Source organism: Corvus hawaiiensis, chromosome 10 (genome assembly GCF_020740725.1).
Source record: "Corvus hawaiiensis isolate bCorHaw1 chromosome 10, bCorHaw1.pri.cur, whole genome shotgun sequence".
Lineage (NCBI taxonomy): Eukaryota > Metazoa > Chordata > Aves > Passeriformes > Corvidae > Corvus > Corvus hawaiiensis.
Genome location: NC_063222.1, coordinates 14960215 through 14978687, shown reverse-complemented (window position 1 = coordinate 14978687; position 18473 = coordinate 14960215).

Below are 18473 nucleotides of genomic sequence, written 5' to 3'. Positions count from 1 at the left end.
ACTGAGGGAAAGAAACGTTACTCTCCATAAAATGTTATGAATAGGCTATGATTCTACAAAGTAGAGTTCTGTGCATAAAGGAACATAAAGATGTAATATCAGGTTCTTTCAGAGGTAGAAACATTGCTACTGTCATTTCTTTGTATTACCATCGTGGCTAAGACCCCAAGCCATGGTGCAGGGCTTTGCTGTGCTGGGTGCTGGGTTTAGCCAGCATAAACAAACCCTGGAAAGTGGGGAGTATTTTGTGTCCCTTTTGCAGAATTTCCAAGCCCTTGTAACCCGTTCCTACTGCAGGGAATAGAGCTGGATTTAAACAGCACTGGAAGGCAAGATACATTTCTGTGTTTACAAGCTGTAGAAAAAGATTTTTTTTCTGACAAGCTATGAGGGCTGCACTAAATAGCTGTGGAGTAAGTGCAGATGAAGTGGGACATGAAATTACAAGTTTTTGCTGAATTGCACAGGTGTATCTCTAATCAGGTATGTGTGTACATCTCTTTCTATATATTGCTAGAGTTACAAGGTTTTCTGTTTTCTTTCAAGTGGTAATAGAGATATTTCTACATTTGAACATTAAGAATTTTTTAGCTGTATTAGTATTAAAGCATTGGTATATTGCCTACTGACTGAAAGTATTTTATTTTTATGACTATTTTTTCTTACATGAGCAATATCTTAGTGTTTAATTAAAGGAAATTCTATGATTCGAGGTTTTTTTATTGGTCTCAAATGCTGGGCATACACTGGGGACAGGATTGGGTCTGTAATCTTTATTTGAAGCAGGGTCTGTACACCTGGAAAGCATGCAGGATGTCAACTTTCTGTGGCCTAATTAAGTGTACTGTGGTGCAAGACTTGGCAAGGAACAAACATTTGTAGGAAGTTTGTACTGTGAGAATGCTTCATACTCTGCATGAAGAAGCAAAACTTGGCCTGTATCACTAGAATTTGCTCTTCTGAAGACTTGATTATTGAGATGCTAATAAATGAGAATTAATGGTAGTCTGACAGTCAGAGATGGTACTTTTAAGTCTACAGGTTGATGAATTTTATACCAGTGAAAGAAAAGGTCAGGTTGCAAGAGATGGGTAATAAACATTTTGTACATTGAGTTCCATGTATCTGAATTCTCTCTGTAAAATAAAATATATTTGCACATTTAAACAAAGAATTAACTGTTAAAAGTGGGTATTAACACTGGAGCTGAAGAAAAGCATTTCTAGTTACTTCAATCCTACTGTGAAAACAAGCAAAAGATTTCCTACAGCATGTGCTCCTGCCTCACTCAGGGTCTGTTGCTTTCCTCTCTTTCTGTTGCTACAGGGGCATCTAAACCATGGCTTATGCTGTTCCTGTCATCTTAAAAAACCCCTGTGGATTACTCAAAGAAAAATCACTTCATGGATGTTTATAATGTATATGCTGCATATTTTGTGCTGAGGAAAGCTGGTCACTCACCTGTGGTTCTGTCTGGCTATTGCTATCCTGAGTTTCATTCCATTAGTGACTCTGCCTGCTTTACGGGAGGATCACTCAATTAACAGAATCCATAGTGATCCCTTCTCCCATGTGCATTTGTTTGGGGATGCAAAACAAACAGAAGGGAACTGCGGCAGTTTCTGCTGTCTGGATAAGAAGGGGACAAACTCAGAGTGAAGGGACAAACAATCTGTAGGGTTTATGGGCAAAGTGCTTGTGCTGTGCAGTGGACTGAGCTGTTGTGTTGGTTAGAAGTGGCAACATCTCCAGGATCCAGGACAGTTGTTCATTGTCCATTCCGGAGAGCTGCCCTCAGCACTGCCATCCTAAAAATGGGAATACATGTCCATAAACCCCCAGATATCCAGCTCTGGGGAGCATTCCTCTCCTTACTGTGGCCCAGCATTAACTAGCAGTCTTTCTCATGTGTGGCCTCTCACTTTTATTGGTCATTGTTTAATTAAACTCTTATTTTGGGTCTCCTGCTGTCAGTGTGGCCAGTCTCATAGTGACGTCTGTGACACTAAGCCATGTTAAGGCTTACATACATAAAATACATGTTTCAATGCTGCTCCAATACCGTTTTAACAATCAAAAGGACATTGGAATTAAATGGAGAGCAGTTGATATTATCGATTTCTAAAAAAATATCTAGTGATGATCCCAATTCACTTTTTACTATTTTCATTAAGCACTAGAAATTAAAGCGGTTTCAAATTCCATTGTAAAAGCTTATCAGAATTTCTCTTAATTGTGAGAGAAGTAAAGCAGTGCATATGTGAAAATTATTAAAGCAGTAGTGATATATTTCAAAAGTTTTAAAAACCACTGTTGAGGAGGCAAAGAGCTATTACTGTGGTTGCTTGTAGGTCTTGATCTTTGTTCACTAGAGTCAAGAGGAATGTTTTCACTGATTATAATAGTGCTACAGTGATAAATATGGCTGGTTATGGGAGAAGAGTTGAATTTCAGAGAGGGAAGTTTCACCTGACGTTGTTTCAGGAATTTCCCTTCTAATCAGCGCAACTTTTTTTTTTTTTCCAGCCATCTTTTCACAGCTTATGCATGATGAGAAACACTTCTGGAAATGAGGTTAGGAAACAGAGCAGCTTTGAGTGGATTCAAGGCTCACATATGAAAAACAACCTCCCTTTACAATATGAACTATTTTAGACTTGAAACACTGATGTGTTTCTACATTTAAGCGTAAGTTATGATTTATCTCCCCACTCATCTTCAGTTTGTCACAGATACAGTGATCTTAAGAGATGCAAAAATACTTTTATATAAAGGGTGTCTAAAGATTTTACTTTCTTCATCCTTACTGCTCTATGCTTCAGTGAAATATATTGGTGTCTAAATATTTGGCTTTCGTCATCTTTATTGCTATATGATTCACAGCAATAAATTGTTGCCTAAACACATACTTATGTACATAATTGAATCAGGTCTACTCTGTGGCTTGGCTTTTGAAGTAGTGCCAGTGTTTTCCATGGGACTGTGTGGAAGGCCAGGCATTACGTGATATGAACAACACCCAGGGAAAGTATTAATATACATAACTGTATCAAAGGGGTAAATTCACATTTTTCAAATAAACCTGAACACACTTCATTTAATCTAGAAGGTTATTGGAATTATATTTTACAATTTTGTCTTCAGCTTTTTAAAAATCTGAAATGCTTCAGATCAGTGTTAATGCATTAGTACCATGTAGCTCTTGGAACCTCATATGAGAGATGGGCAGAATTTTCCTGCTCTACAAAGCTGCTGGTACTGAGCCTGCAAACATTTAGACACTTGCATTTCTTGTAGATCTCTATTGGAAGTGCTCATTCATCTAAAGCATGTAAATAACATGAGGGTCTTATCTACAAGCTTGGGGCCTTAGTTGTTTATATTGCTCTATTTAGAAGAATGACATTAAGTATACTTGAGATAAAATTTTACCAGAATGCATTGTATAGTTGTATTAAATCCTGGGTGAGGTTTAGGTTGTGACCTCCAAGCAGGCCTAGGCATGTTACCTGTCATCTTTCTCATGCACACAGTCTGTCATAGACAGAACTCTCCTTTTCAGATCAATCATATTTTAGAACTCGCAATTGATGTATCAGTCACAGCATAAAATGCTATCCTTCCTGTAGACCAACTGTTTACCAGAGTATAACACAAACTCTCCTCCTGTGTCTCATTTCATCACACTGTTCCACGTAGCGATGTTTCAATGTGAAATGAAGTTTTTTCATGCTGTGCTTCTGAGTAGAAAAAAGACAGAAGTACATGTATGATAAATGGCAAAGGTTCCAAGAGAAACCTTGCAAAACAATACAATTTGGAAGCATTACATTTGCTTAAATAATTTAGTACATAAATGGATCTGTTAAAGTTTTATAACCAAATACTGTTTATGTGGCTTTGGGTAGAAAATCAGTTATATTTCTACAGAATCACTTAATCTTGTATCTTATTTAGAAATTAGGAAATATAACTAACATGAGAGATATCATTGTAAAGTACATTTGAAATCAGTAACATTAGAGAAGTATACTTTTAATTAACTTCATACACTTAAATTTCCCATTAAAAAATAAATGTTTTAAATTTCTCTGACATTGAGTTAATTTTCTGCTGGTTTTACAGCAGAAGAAACTGCACAGTGTAAGCAGATAAACTATTTGATCCAATACACTATGATTGATATTTAGATCTGGTATTTGGATACTAAAAAATGAGCTGAGTTCCATGGGATACTTGTGTTTGGACTTTATGCATAAGGTAGTTTTAAAAATTATCAACCATTACTCTTGCTGTTATTAGGACTGGTGCATTCTGAAAATCAGGACCAATACTATTTGATCTCAGAAGAGAGATCATTTGCTGGGATATCCAAAATTAGGCACCATTTAAAAATATTAGTATGTCTGTTGTTATGTGATGGGATGCCTTTCCCCCTGGAGTGCTGAAATAATGGAGAGTTCAACATTTGATAGCAAACCAAAGCCAAGCCTCTGTCAAGAGTCTTTAATGAAAAATTATGTCCAGGGTCAAATATGAGCTGGGAAGCTTAACTCCACTTTCAAAGAATGTGTAAGTGCAATTTGTGTCTTTGGAAATGTCCCCATGTCTAGACTGTAAAAACATTAAGTGCAGGTACATAAATCCTTAATACAAGCACATACTCAAGCATTTCCAAGGTGAAGAACAGACTGACAGAAAAAAACCCCTGTTGATAGTGAGGCTCTGAAGGGATTTTTATTTATTTTTTTTCTTATCTGGCTTGCTTTTTCAGTGAGGCATTTTTTAGCCTGTTGAAACTTTCATAATAATAAATGCTGATCCCACCATTCCTGTTTGAGTATGAGAATTGTGGTCCCCTACTTCTCTAACAGAACCCTCTTCCTAGAAATGTATCCTGCCCCACTATCCTTCCACTCAGAATTTGGGATTTATGAAAATATTTACCTTGCAGGTATTGTCAGCTGCTGACCAACAAGCAAAACAATTTTTTTCAGCCATGAAGCTCTGTAGCTGCTAGTTCTTGTGTGGAATATCTCATTTTTTTTGTCTCTGAGTATGCTATTTATGGTGGGAAATCTTTTGATAGGGATGTATTTTAAGGCTCTCATGTAACAACTGAGGGGTTCTAAATTCTTAACTGGGAATTTTTTATAGCTCTCAATTAAGCTTTTAAAATAAAAAGCACAGGATATTGCACTAAATGCTGGAGGAACTCAATGCTGTCATGAATTTTCTTAATTAAAAATCTTTTAATGTTTTCCATTTTTAAAGCAGTAATTTATCGTAGCTAAGTAACAGCAATGAAATACAATCTTTTGGTGACATCAAAGTTGTGAAATAGTGTGAAATGCAAAAAATCTTTAGTAAAAAATATCTACTTTTATTTGAGATGGTTTATAGCTTTTCCATGGTAATAGTCAGTTCAGCTTAGTATTATGGAAAGATCCAACAAATACATAACTGTTTTCAAAAATTATTTAAACAATACATACTTCTAAGGAGAAAAAAATTATGGGTTGAAATTTCAGTAAGAAAAGAAAGGGTTTTTCACGTTGGGGACCTAATTTCTCATGTAATTTTGGTTTAAATACGTGGAAAGGAAACCAGTAGAAAATATTCTGAAGTCTGCAGAAGCTGTATGTACAACCCCCCATTTTGGTGATACAAAATCAAAGGAAATTTTCGAATGTCTAATTTCTTGTGATGCAGCATTTATACAGAACTGTGAGTACAGCCCTAAAAATTGCACTGAGATGGCATTTAAATCTAAAGCTTCTATTGTAAAGGTTGATTTATTAAATAACTATTTTTTCTGACACCAGGTGATAAACACTGATGTATTAACAATGTAATTTAATATATTTATGGTATTTACCAGAGATCAGCATTGTTGGCATTTTATTAACTAGGCCTTAATATTAACTAAATGACTTGTGGACCCCATGTGAGAACATCTGAAGTAGTGCATGATCTGTCACATATAGAAGAAAAAAAGACAATGTCTGTTTTGCTCACTAGAAAACCTGAAAATCATGAATAGCCATTTATACTCAGAATTCAGTATTTCACAAATTCTTCCTGTGTAGGAACAAGATGACCATGCCAAAACAGGAGTGGAAGTTAAATGGAATTAAAGCATTACGTTATTAATCATGCTGTTCAGAGTCCAGGCCGGGAATATCAGCATCTTAAAACTTGAAGTGGATTTTTAAAAGCTATGCATGCAACCTGATATAACATATACACAACCCAATAGATGTACACGGGTTTGCACTCCTTTTTGTTTTTTCCAGATTTTTTACAGAACTATTGGACTCAGAAAAAAATGTTCCATAATTAGACTTTCAGATATTGCACTCTTTGCCTAACATTTTTTTAATTCCAGATGTTTTTCCATCTGGATGATATTTGAAACCCAAAGATGTGCCCACCAGTACATATGTGACTACAAATGCATAATATTTACTTGGCATGATACTTTTATTTATTCATCATCAGCAACTTCCTACATACCCATCATAAACTGAAAATAAGACTGGATTAGCATGCAATCTGTTTTCATTTCTTTTATTCTATCAAAGAAAATCCAGATCTAGGCAGAAAACACACTGTGACAGCATCAACTAAAGCTCAAAGATTCTGTTATTTGATTTTGATATATGCTTTGAGCTATCAGAATTTTATGTGTTAAAGGTCTCCAAAAATTTTCAGGGTACATTGAATGATGCAGAAACCTGAGTTGAAACACCAGATCACTAATATTAGTTGGCAATGATTAGAGACAAAGATGATGTGGCTGAAAAGCAGAGGAAGCACTGAGTTGAAAGAGCAAAAACTGTGTGGTGGTCCTCACTTTACTGGAGTGCTTCCTTCTGAGTGTTAGATTTACAGACTGATCTTCTTGGATCCTCATCTGCTTTTATTTACTCTGATAATAGCAAACCCCAAGAACATTATATCAATCTGCTCCTGGCAAAAAGTTTCTCTCAACTGCTACTCTTGCCATGTATATTTATGATTTTTGTCACCAAGACTGAAGGTTATTGTGGGCTGTGTGTTTGAAGGTTTTATTTTGAACACTTCAGAGGAAAGTGCAGAATGCACTCACCTACTGAGACTGGCCTGTCCTGCAGAGCACAGATTTCATATATGCTTTCTGTGCCCCTCATTCAACTCAGCTTGAAGGAAGATTTCCCTCCATTCCATTGTCTCTAGAGTAAACTGATTTGGAATTAGTCACTCACATAGATCAGGTCCTCTTCACATATTAATCAATTGCAATTAGCCATCATGTATAAACAGGTTCTCCAGTTAACAGGGTGGAACTAAACTAGCACTTTTCCATGGAGTCTCTTCTCAAGAAACAGCACTTTCTAAGGAAGTGTAAATTGGTGGGATAATCCCACTGTAAACTGTGCCGAGGATCTGGTGAAAACCACTATATATCCATTGGTGTCTTTAGCACACAGCTGACCTGGCCTGAATTTCTTGTATACTGTGAAGGAGATAAAGTGGACTCAGTCATGACTGCCAGTGAGAGGGGAGTTTTTTGCATGGACAGGAAAAGTGGTGTGTCTAAGTATCCTACACCAAAGGCTGCTTAGGGTGAGTCCTTCTGGTACTTGAACATTTCAGGAAACTTTGATTCTCTTTAGGTTCATGCTATTGCCTTCAGCAGAATCCAGACTTATCCCTAGGCATTAAACACTCCACAGCATTTTAGTCAGTTTAAAAACAATACATACATGCCTCTGGTTCAGGCATGAAGTAATTTACACTGAATTAAACCACAAACTGCGAATATTCACTAAATATAAGTAGACAAAAGAGGCTTACATACTGCATTGCAATATTATATGTGTGCAGAAAAAAAGTTATAGCCCAGACTAACAGGATCATCAGAAAGAAGTTCTTATCGACAAAATAAAGAAGATTATAAATTATTCCCTTTAGCTTGAAATTTCCCTAGAAATATGTCACCAGTAGCAGCAAAAATGCAATGCAGAGATTACAGTCACTAACAACTTCATGAAACATTGTATTAAATTAGAGAAGAGAGCACAATAAAAACATTAAGCAATTAGTTCTAAAATTCTTGAAAGAGTCAACACCAGGCTTCAAATCCCCAGGTCTCTACAAGATCAAAGAAAATGGCAAGGGTCTTACTGAGAGTTGATCTCTTTCTGAGATGGTAGTGATAGAATGAAACTTTGATGTTTTATATACTTAAAGACATAGATTAAAATATTTTAATGAAGGTAAAAATTAACTATGAAGGGGCCAACCTTAATAAAAATAGTGCAGTGTACATTTCTGTGCTTTACTTGCTTACCAATGCATGCTTATTTTAAATTGGAACTGAGTATCCCAGGATCTGAAGTGAATGAACACACAATTATATTTTATTTTAATTTGGTCTTGTTGATCCTTTAGGCTGTTTTAAAATCACAATTACATAGATTAAAAAAAAAAATCTAAGGTCTTGACCTTTTATGCATCTATGAAATACATGTAGAGTTCATAGCTGGGAACATGATCATTTTGGTTGATATAAATTGAAGCTGACAAGGGGACAGGCTCTAAGGGAGCAAAACCCACTCTTCTGTGAAAACCAAGACCAATAAGAATATTTCTGTATTAAAAATGACATATTTTTATAAATATCGATTGACCATGGCCCTCAAACCATACAAACCAAACCTGAGTAAATGGTCTAAAAATTGTAAGACTAATTAGTTCATCACCCTTGCAAATTAGCAAAAATATAAGAATTCTTACACATGAAGTTAAGCACCTCATTTTAGAACCCTAGAGCGGATGCTGACCAGTAGCACTGGTTGTTCACATGGAAGAGTATATGGTCATTAAAAACCATAGCCTGAATCTTCAGAAAAGAAAAAAATTTCAAATTACTCAGAGGCAACTGAAATCACTAAAGCAATACTCAAGGCGAGAAAAAAAAAAAAAAGAGTAATTTTTGCTTTTCAAAGAATCAAACTTCCTTTTCTTAAATTCCTTACTGCAACAAAATGAACAGATCTGCTAATGACTAGTCAGGAGGGGTGGTGGGGTGCCTTTCCATTGCAGCATGTGAGACCTGTGCTTGCAACTCATTCCTAAGGTTCATTTTCTGTCAGAGGTTGAGGTCAAATTCATTGAATCTGGGGGTTGCCTTGCTCCAGGCCCTTACTCCATTCTGGGTCCTCTTGGCCACCCCTGTGTGGAGCAAGACATCTCCCCAAGGGTGCCCTCTCTGTGGAAGAATGCACAGGTCTGTAAACTCTTTGGGGCAGGAACTCAAGGAGCTTTTACTTGTGTAGTGGTTTCCATACCCAGCAGTAACAGCCATAGCCTCATAAAATGCAGCACTGGAGATGGTCAAGGAAATAGTCGCAGCACGACAGAGAGAGATTACAACTTCATTTTCGGTTCCATCCAAAATTAACATGAAATGATATTGCCAAGCAAAACAGCCTCAGCACTTAATTTGGGGCATTAGTGATGCCATTATAAAATATGAGCTGCTGATTCTCACCCTGCCTCAGAAGCTTTTTATGCTTCCCAGATCAGCTTGCTTGGTGAATTAATCAGATGAAAAAGGCTCAGTTCGCCTGCACGAGAAACTGAAAGGATTGTCTGATGGCTTATGAAGCTATGTGATTTGTTTCATGGTGTGGAGACACTGAAAGAGAATTTTTATTAAAAAAAGAGGTCTTGGAACACAGTCCTGCATGTGGTCAGCTCAGTGGGGTATTATTTGAAGCAGAATGTGAACAAGTAGAATTGAAATGGAGGGATCTTTGAAGAGTAATGAAAAAGGGGATTCAGTTGCCAATAAAACAACTGTTTGGGATACTGAAGGGAGATTCCTAATTCATTTAAAATCATCCTGCTCAAGAAATTTATTGTATTTTTTTTCTTAGGGAATGAGGGGAATAAAAGGTAGATGAACTCTTCAACAACCTAAAGCAAATTTCACAACTTCCTGGAGAATTTGTATGTGGTCATAATTTTCTCACAGCAACTGTCTTCAGGAGCAATTTCTTCCTTCTTTGACTGTTTATACTTTACCAATCCTGGTTTCATGTCTGCTGCAGGCCTTTACTGTGTTCTCTGATTTCCAGAGAAGGGATAGGGATGTCGTGGCACAATGCCTAAAGTAATGAATGTTGCTTAAAAAATATGCCTTAAACTACACAAATTACAAAAGCTAACCCTTTCCCTCTTGGCTCAAGAGTAGGAGAGAAGGCCCTGCAAGGTATTAAAACTAGAGGGGATACAACTTTTCTTCTCAAAATCTTTGTAGTTTTAAGATTAAGTCTCAGCACCTTGAGGAATCTCCTGTTCCCTCATGTGGGCTCTGTTTGCTTCTTACTATCCCTTTTTTCTCTGTCTTTTGAGAGAGGGAGTTGAACTCCCTCGCATCACGCCTGGGTTAGATACTCAAACTAAACTGTCACACTGATTAATGGCAATACTTAGTGGACAGAAAAATTGTCTTGTTACTTGTACAAATATACATGCAAAAAATTTTAATTTCTACATGTGTTTTCTAGATACACATTAATTATATACGTATGTATAAATTTACATTTAAGTGATATAAATTTAAATTCTGGACATTATTCAGAAATAAATATGGTCATATAAAAATGAAAATATTTTGGTATGTAGGAAAGACACAGCTTTCTTGACTTCTCAGAATTTTTCTTATACTGGGTTGGTAAAAAAGCTGAAATTCTTATTGAAAAAAAAGCAACAATTCTTATTGAGCAATCCAGGAAAAAAGCAGAGTACACAGGTTTCTGTAGATGGTTTGGAAATATTTTATTTTGGTTTTGACTTTCTTCAGTCTACTTCTAAAGTTTTAAAATGTAAAATTGCTTGGAGTTTGTTTCTTTTCTCTTCCTATTTTGCCCAATTTCCTAATTGGAAATATCAGAGAAGAACTTTTTTGACATCTATGCTAAAATGGTTTGGGATAAAAGATATATGCTCTCATTTCACAAACAGTTTTGGCTACTAAAAATAACAGTTCTCTGGAAAAAAACCCCAAGCAGGTCCCCCTCCAGCCCCAGCAAGGATATTCTGAGGCATCTCCTATTAGCCCATTGGAGATTTTCACAGAATTGCCTCCAAATCACCAAAACAACAGATTACTGAGAAGCTGTGGAATTGTACCTGAGTCTGTCCTTCACTTAGAACATACTCAAAGAAATGAAAGGGCTCCCTTGTCAGTCTACACTGATAATTATTTTAAATGCATGAAGAGAGAGGAGAATTGAAGTTTGGATGACAGGTTACTACATCAGTCCTGACCTGTCGTCTTTCTTCTAGACATCTTTGAGAGCTTTAGCTTTATTTCTTTTCTGGATTACACCATGGCAATATGATACCTCTGCAAGTCAGGCTCCTCTGGAGATGCGTGGTCAGTAATTAACAATGCATAACAATGCACAGTAATTTACTGTGAGACAAAGTTAAGAAGAGCACCTCATTCAATTAAAACTTGGCAGGGCAATGCAATTATCCACTCTGGAATTTTGCCAGAATGCAGTAGTCTGTACCTTATCACCTGAAAAAAAGTGATGTGGGATGTATAATCACTATAAACCTCTATAAACTCTTGGGTTTTAATTAATTTTTGAAAGCCAAATTTGGAAGGTAGTGAAACCACATTGCTCACATGGCTCTAGTTAAAACCAATTTATTTTTCCCAACCTCACCAATAATTTCAGAGAATGTTGCCCTTAGATAAAATTAATTCAAAGCCACTGTCCAAAAGTTAATCCAAATCTACTGTCTGCTTGTCTAATTGTATACCTGTTGACTCAGGTGCAATTTGTGTCTTTGGAAATGTCCCCATGTCTAGACTGTAAAAACATTAAGTGCAGGTACATAAATCCTTAAAACAAGCACATACTCAAGCATTTCCAAGGTGAAGAACAGACTGACAGAAAAAACCTCCTGTTGATAGTGAGGCTCTGAAGGGATTTTTATTTATTTTTTTTCTTATCTGGCTTGATATGAGGCTATTTCCATGAACAGGTTTTGCCAGGATGACATATTGCTTCATTTTATACTCGTGCTCCTCTTTCTGATCAGGAAAAATCCCTCTGAAACGAGCAGGAATTCACCTGAGTAAAGACTCTAGTCTTTATGGGATCCCTGATAAAAACTGATCACCCAAGTAATACACTCAGCCCATATTTGCAAATGATTTCTGTCTTCCCCCCACTTTTGGGAAATTCATTTGGGAACATTGATTGTCAAGAATTTTAACTTTTGTACCTGCTGCTGCTGCCTGTGAATTACCCTTTGACTTTGTTTAGTGTTGAGAGAGTAATAGCTTTATCTCTTTCCTGGAAGCAGCTGCCTTAGGGGTTGAAGTCCACCTATATTCTACCTTAAGCAACAGTTGAGTTTCACATGTCTACTTTATCCTTAGCAAAAGTTTTTTGGGTAAAATTTCAAATCAGGGAACAATCTGTGCATAACTCTTATGATTTCTTGATGAAATATATGTTCTGCTCTCTGACTTAGTACTTTGAAACACCTGATCACAAAAAAGAGAAAACCTGACTTTAAATAAATGTTTATTAACATGGCCTGGTGAAACACAAATCTACCCAGGGAAGGGAATTATGCATCTAATGCTTGTTTCTGCAGGTTGAAAGCTAGAATTCATGGTATCTAGCTATTGTCTAGACTAAAAACTCTTTAGCTAAACGTGTAAAACTAAATAACTATGAAATATAAATTTTAAGATAACAAATGGAAGTTCCAGTGTAAGATCGAAAGTGGTGTCCTTAGGTTGGCCTGCCTGATATGTCACAAGAGTATATGTTTGGAGAATGGGGTTAGAGGGTGAAGAAGAAGTTAAGGGAGCAGACAGAAGAGGAAGCTGAAATACATTCAAGAGAGATTTTAGTGTAAGAGCAACCATGAGAAAACTCAACTCAAAGGATGGTCAGAGAGCTGCTGAGTTTATGTAGGTCTAATATAAAATTTGCTTTATCCATCTGAATACGGGCTTTAATCCTTCCCTCTGTGGGATCCAAGCTGGGTAGTGAGCAGATTTTTGAGGCCAGGATGTGACCTCTAATATTTCTTACTGGCAGCAGTGAGGGTCAGAACCTGTGTAGAACATCCCAGAAAAACATGTTATTTCAAAGGAACTGATGCTATTACAGCTTTTAGCTAGTAGCCAAAAGAAAAATGAGTGCCACTTCCAGAAATTACTGACTTACTTTTGTATGGTTCTTCTAATGGTCAGTGGGTGCTCTCAGGGTCTAGAAGGACCAACAGTGATTTGCCCGTTTCTCATCTGTAAAGGATAAGACCTACAGTGGAAGTAACTTTACTCAGAAGACCTTTATTGCCTTCTCTGCTTCAGTATAGACAGAAAAAGAGTATCTAGGTTAGAGATGACAGAATTATGTGGAAATCATTGGAATTGTACTAGCTATGGCAAATTGTATACTGCAGTCTTAAACTTCTTGTAGAACATATGCTGTCATAAGAGAGGAAATGGCAGTTATTAATAATAATGGAAGGGAATAGCAGCCCCAAATTTTTGGAAAGTATAAATTAATAGTTAATTTATATTGCTTTATACCAGCTAAATATACCAGTTCTTTATAACAAGCATGGGTGGAGGATCTGCATTTTTTTAACTGACTCAGAATAAAAGACCAGAATTTCCCTCTAAGAAACTACAAAGAAAAAATTATCTATGACCTTCCAGAGGATGCTGGGTAACTCGATCAATGAGAGAATAAGAAGAAATGGGTTATGACCTCAGCAAAGGAAATGAGCCATGGTGGAATCTTTCTCTAATGCTCACTAATACTCAGGGAGTTCGAGAAACCTGATATCAAAACAGATGAAAGTTTTGATGCTATGGAAAGATACAGGGAACATTTTATGCCACAGAAGAAGCAGAAAACCAGTTTTAGCAGGCAGAGTTGATGATTCCACACAGTTCTATTTTGCATTTATGTCCAGATCTGCCTTTGAATCAGATCTCAACTTATCATATCACCCTAAATCCCTCGGGAAAATGTACCTTATTTATCTCTTTATCTTTATTTCTTGGAGACCTTCCATTCTGTGAGGATAGTTGTTTATCAGCAGCCAGATAGGGTGCTGGAAAAAAAAATGGAGCTAGATAATGGAGAACTGTATCAAAAAAGTGTATTACACACATGGTTTCTACCAAAATTTTCTGAAATCTTGAAAAAATCCTGCACGTAATTCATAACAGCTTTGTCTTGTAAACTGGCCCTTCCTCTGCAGATGACAGTTAGTTTCATTAATCTTGTCAATATTAAGGGCCAGTATTTTAAAATAAATTAATGTTCTAGAGTGCTTTCTTCCACAAGTTTTACATAAACAGATTTTCTTTCAGTAGGATTCCTCTTTCCACTCTTTAGTTTTAATAAACTATTTTAAAGAAGGGAGAGGAGGAGAAGCTCAGTCTTAACTTTGCCATGGCTTCTCCAAGCTAAGAAATACCCTCTTCTTTACCATCTTTCTTTCAAATAAAGAGGTATGAAAGGCAAGTCATTAAAACCTTTTTCCTTCACTTTCCTCTGAACTAAGTAAATTAGGAGAGGAATGGTGAGAAATTGAAATAATTGTCTTAAAGATTTTAAATTTCATTTGTTTCCTTTCCCAAGAACTTATACACTTTCATTCAAATTCAGTGTCCAGGCAGTGCCTGCTTTACAGTTTGCAATAACACATAAAACTGTTTGTTTGACATCTTGATCACAAACAGTGGCTACCTGTGCACAAGGTAGCAATCAGTTAGAAACCCAGTGACAAAGCAGTGCCATCACATTTTGTGGTCAGGGGCATTAAAAAGCAGCATTTCATTTATTTTCTTCCTATGTGGCTTTTGTTAGATAAAATTACTGATTCAACTGGAGTCTGTGTAGTTAAGAGCCAAATAGTGGAGCTAACCCACAGGAGGCGTAGGTCATGCTGAGGGTGAATGGACAAATAGGAGATAATCTGAGCTTCAGGAACAGTAAATTATTCCCTTTCCACACTATCTGTGGCGACCCAGGACAGGTCTAGCAGCTGATGATGTAAGTTTCTCCCAAAAGGAAATTTTTCCGTGCACTGTTGAAGTTGAGAGCCTCTGGCCATGCTTTAAGCCTGTAAAATGAAATGGAAGAGCTCATCCATAAAGGGGAGGGCGCTGCACGGTTTTGATTCTCTCACTCTTATAGCAGCAAAGTGGAACCATATTAACTCTGCTGTCTGGGTCTTCGATGCCTATAAAGACTTGTGTGTCAGGATTTGTTGCACAGTGTGAAAACCAAACATTAAACCAGCATACTTGTTTGTCAGTGAGCTGATATTAATTAAACTTCTTCAATTTACAGTAATAAAATAAAATAAATTTTTCCAAGTGCCAGAGTTTTAAACACAGTCTAGCATCTGAAAAACATCTTGTTTGTTTTGGACTCACACATCCCCACCACAGAGCTGGAATTTTGCTAACAGCTCCTGATATGTAAGCCAGAAGGGAGTGAAACTCACTCTGCCTTCACTGCTTTGCCTTTTTCTAGTGCTAGCAAATTATTAAGGACATAAAGGTATGTGTGTCAGCAAGTCAAGTGACTTTAAACCCCCACCTGGGGCTGATGAACATAAAGATGCCGTATTTCACAGTCTTCTTCCTGATCAGAACCATTGTTTCAGGCGAAGTTTGTATTTTATGTAACATTTAATATCTTGGTAGTTGCCAACTGCAATGGGGTGAAACATTGTATACCAACTGTCAGCCTCATGCGAACATTTAAAAAAACAGATGCTAAATCTTTGAAGTCATTGTTAAGTTTAATGGCTTCAGAAAATCATTACTCAAATCCATTCCCTAAGGTCTTTTTGTCAAGTTCCAGAGGACCTAAACTTAAAACAAAACTAAACAGCCCTCCAAGAATTTATCTGGCAATTAAGCAGATTTTTGCTGAAGTTTTTTTCTGTGGAATTAGAAACTGATAATTCCTAGGAACTGAATTGCTAAACCCTATCAGGGTATTCTGAACACTCATGGAATGGTCTCCAGGTTGCCTGCTGGTCACACATACTGCATGAAATGCCAGTTGCCACGTTTAGCATTTTGTGGGCACTTCCTGTAGATTGTAGCAAAAGCACAATGTGGTAGCACGCAGCTAAAAACTATGTTGTGGCCTTAGTCTGGCTAATGCTGAAGCTGCAGTGCCAGCAGAACAAAAAAAAAAAAAAGAAAAGGTAGTCTGAAATGATTGATCAGTGGCTACTAATGGCATTTTCATCAATATCCAGCTGATTTTCCTGTAGCTCTTTCTTACATATTTATACTATTCACAGTCTGGCAAAAATTTACAAAAAAGTATCCAAGTGATAGTTTCACAGCAGGTGCTGGATCAAACAGGTCTTGTTCTGTGCCCCCTTGGGAGGCCTACATGGATCACAGGAATCCTGATACTGCCCTTCAGATGACCTGTGGTAAAACTGCGGAAGATATGCTCAGTTTCTTCCAAAGAATAAACAAAATGTACATGAAATATTTGTATTAGTATGAATAGGGGGGTTATTTTTCTATATATACTGCTTGTCCGTGTAGTTGATTGAAAATGGCGTGAAGTAAATCTTGCCTAATAGATACTTATATAAGAATTTTATTTAAATGTCCAGCAGTGTAAATGTCAACATTTATACTTTGATCATTCTATGAATATACTGGTTTCAACTGGATAGTGAGGGAAGAAAATTTCAAGAGTCTTTGTGGGCTTTACGAGGAAAAATACATAGCAGGCTTACAAAACACTGTTTGAGAAAGTCTTACTAAGCTTCTAAGGCCAACACTGAAAAGTATTCTGTAGATTTTGGATCTCATCCACTGCTCTTAGCTTCAAGCTGCAAGTTAGAAACCAAGAGAGGCTTTTTGTAACGCATTCATGTCACGTTTAGGCAATGCCAAATTATTTCTCATCAGAGCTAAGATTTATTGCAGCTGGATTATGATCTTTTGATTGTGCAAACAATGAGATTGAGGTGGCTGTCCTTTCCAGAGTCATTAAAATCTTTGTCATGGGTTACAAGAATCAGAAATCTGGAGGTGGACTGAGGAAAAACACAGATGAATATTCAACATGCAGCAAACTGCACAGAGCAAACTGGAGCACAGTTCACAGAAGAGAACTGTCTGAGCAGAATGCCTGAGCCTTGCAAGAAACAGTGTTGGAAAATTGTAAAATGCATCATTAATCTATTTTCATGACAAAAAAAGGGTAAAAAAATATTAGAAATACTGCTGCAGTGAGCCATTGTTATTAAAATGCTAAGTATGCTGCCACACATGCACTTCTGCAGTATTTTTTGTTTGCTCCAAATCGAAGTGTAGCCATTCCAGTTTTGAGTAAAGGTGGTGCAAGGTATCATATGAAGTCCTGATTTTCCTCCCCCAAAGCTGGCACCATTTCTGGCACAGTCTGAGGGGCCCACAGGTACTGTAAAACAACTGCACCATATTACCAACAGCACAGAACAAGTTTTCACTCAGAAATGCAACAAAATTAATCAGACTCCCTTAATTTATCCTGATTAAGCTCAGACACCTCATCTAGGTAATTAAATCAGTCTCCCTTGCTCTGCAGTTAGACTTGCCCTGTGGAACTCTGTACCCCCTTACATCAGCTATGAAGTGAGGAGCTGCAGGTGTGCTCCTAACTGAGGTGTGGTGAGCCTAAGTCAGGCCCAGCAGAAACATGAGGACTGGACTGACTTACAACCAAAACCAACTGAAGTGTTGCAGACAAACACAAAATTCCTGGTGCTCTTTCTCCTACCCCAAATCCCATTTGCTTTGCAGGGCTCCTGCAGTGCCTGGAAAAGGGCAGATGGATATCTGTTAAACCAAATTTGCCTTTATTTCATATGCAGACATAGTTCTGTTTGTTTATATTTTTAAAATGATGATTTAACTAAGCTTTAAAAAAAACCCCCAAACCCTCCAAAAATGTCAGTGTCACCTTTTCCAAGCAAAGGCAAGGTAGAGCTGAGCCTGCATGCTGACACTGGAGTTAGCTGAGTTAGCTGCACAATTCCCTATGTTACATGAGTAGTTCATACACAACATATGATGCTGATCTGAAATCAGGCTTGGTGTGCTGGCTGTTAATGGTATTATTTCCACATGGAAAAGTAAAATTTTTTTTTTTTTCTGTTGTATCCAGCAAATTTCTCTTTCCTTTGAGGCACAATATATTTTCTTCTCCCCTCCCCCCTCAAGTTTTATTTATCAAGCACATTTTTAATGAATGGGAAATAAGAAGGGAAAAGCCAGTCTTTCTCATTGTCCAGTTTTCTGTGAGTCTAAAACAGATATAACACAAATATATAACACAAAGAAAACAATCAGAAAGAAATAACTTTTTTTTATTTAATGGATTAAATTTATTTGCCTGACAACT